Source organism: Drosophila obscura, unplaced genomic scaffold (genome assembly GCF_018151105.1).
Source record: "Drosophila obscura isolate BZ-5 IFL unplaced genomic scaffold, ASM1815110v1 contig_187, whole genome shotgun sequence".
Lineage (NCBI taxonomy): Eukaryota > Metazoa > Arthropoda > Insecta > Diptera > Drosophilidae > Drosophila > Drosophila obscura.
In genome coordinates this window covers 890,245-892,548 of record NW_024542775.1, presented here as the reverse complement: position 1 = coordinate 892,548, position 2,304 = coordinate 890,245, and positions in this window count along the sequence as shown.

Sequence of the window (2,304 nt, the reverse complement as noted above, 5' to 3'; positions counted from 1 at the left end):
TGCCAAGATGGGATCGAACGCCTCAGGGTTCAAAGTTGATGAGGAGAGCCCATTCTGAGGAACCAAAGCGATCCACAGTGTACTCACATTCATACATACATATGTACATATGTATGTATGTTTGTACTCTCGATTCCATAGAAACATGCGGATACATTCAGATCTCGCACAGGGTCTACGCTTGCATATTGCCACCCGAAACTAATTGTGTAAACTAGTGTGTACTCGCTAAGGCAATCACATACACACATATGTACATATGTATACATATGTATGTATGTATGTGCACACATCAATGTTTGCATATTAATTAATTACACAAATCATTAACAGATAATTGTGCACTGCCATAAAACAGATAGAGACCATTGAGATGAGTATTGAACTGGCAGGGAACGGCGACGACCACTCCCAGAAATGCATTTGCATGATCATTGGAACGGGTGGAACGCTGCTGAGCGGTAAACGATCGGTAAACAATAAGGTATACAATATGTATGTATGTATGTATGTATGTATGCATGTATGTATGTATGTATGTATGTATATATGTAGAAAGAAAACTACACTTCACGTGCTCATCATATCATATCATATCATATCATACGAATGTACAATTACAGTGTATGTATCTGTATGCGTGCGCTTTATGCGCTTGTGTGGGGGTAGTGGATATATTAAATAAATACAGGTGATCAAACAAACTGCGAACGCTTCAGTCGGGCTCAGCTCCAGTCCAGTCCCAGTCCGGACAAGGCACGAACTCATGGAGCCATCGTAATTGGTTGAGATATTCATGGTCTTAATGATTCGATTTCGAAGATTCCGTTGATTCTCGGTACCGGGAAAAGAGGGAGGTACCGGGAGAGACTGCTGACCCCACAACGCTCTGGCGACAGTCCTCGGCCGCTAAAGAGGAGACTAGACTGTGTTTAGGTACTTGCTACTACTGTACACTCGCTGCAAATTGTTCCAGCAGGAATTGTGATTGCATCGAATCAGAAAGCCGAAATCAGAATTTCTCCTACTCATTTGTCATGTCCGTGTGTGAACAGTTCTAATGATCATTTGATGCACAAATCTACATAAATGTGTATGTATGTATGTATGTATGTATGTATGCAGATAAGCACTCAAGTCATTCAGGTTCCCCAGCCACATACACACCTATGTACATACATACATACATATGCCCATATGTATGTATGCATACAACACACCGCACCGCACCACCATCTGACCAGCTCTACTATGATCAAATTGTTTGCATATTTATAGATTCATTTCATTCAGTCCGATACGATCCGATCCGATCCGATCCGAGGCGGTCTGGTCCGGGCATCCATTCATTAACCTATTCAATCCGATTATCGGTTTGAGCGAGACACTTTTTACAGATAGTTTTCACAGTTCAAATGAATTTCTGTTATAGCCTGCTTTCGTACCGAACTCTTAAGGTGATAAAATGCTAATTCGGATCACATATTGTGTTGTGTTGTGTTGTGTTGTGTTTTGTTTTGTTTTGTGGCTCTGCCCTTCTCCGATCACACGGACAAATGATGTTACACACCCAGGTCCGAAACAGTCTTTAACACAAATGATTGACGGAAGACACACTTACATAGTTTCCAATAAGAGGAATTCATAATTTTTGTCTGCGTAAAGCCAAACGGAAAAGAGTAATACTAGTTTCTGGGGTAAGAGAATATTCTTTTTTGTATTTCCATGTCCTCATATCACGAAATACACGCTTTACTAACAAAAGCTGACTTCATATACATAGATAAACACTTGCTCGTAAAGATAGACGTATGGGTATCGACTAGTCGGGACAATCAATGGAGGATTTCGGAGGGTTCTCTGACAGAGAACACTCTGTCGCAGGTGCCCATGTCCCTGTGCGTGTGCGTGTGGCTAGATGTTATGAATGAAATCGTAAATTTCTGAGCTATTAGCCCCTGTGAATATGATTATAAAATATTTGTAGTCAGGTGGGAGATCGACTAGTATGTGTGTTAATGCTTCGAAATGGATCGAGTTTTTGTTTGCCTGGCATCCAAAGTATACACCATGTGTCCACACACACGTATGCACATACATACATACATACATGCATAAGTGGGTCCTCTCCCCATGCTAGTCTACGATTATGATGTATTTATACGATTTCACCTTTTCGATCGGCTGCCTCATTTGGTGTTTTTATTATTATTATTGTTTTTGATTATGTTGTTGCTTTTCTTTGGTTCGATTCGGTTCGGTTCGGTTCGGCTCGCTTCGGTTCGACACTTCTTCGTCTCCTTG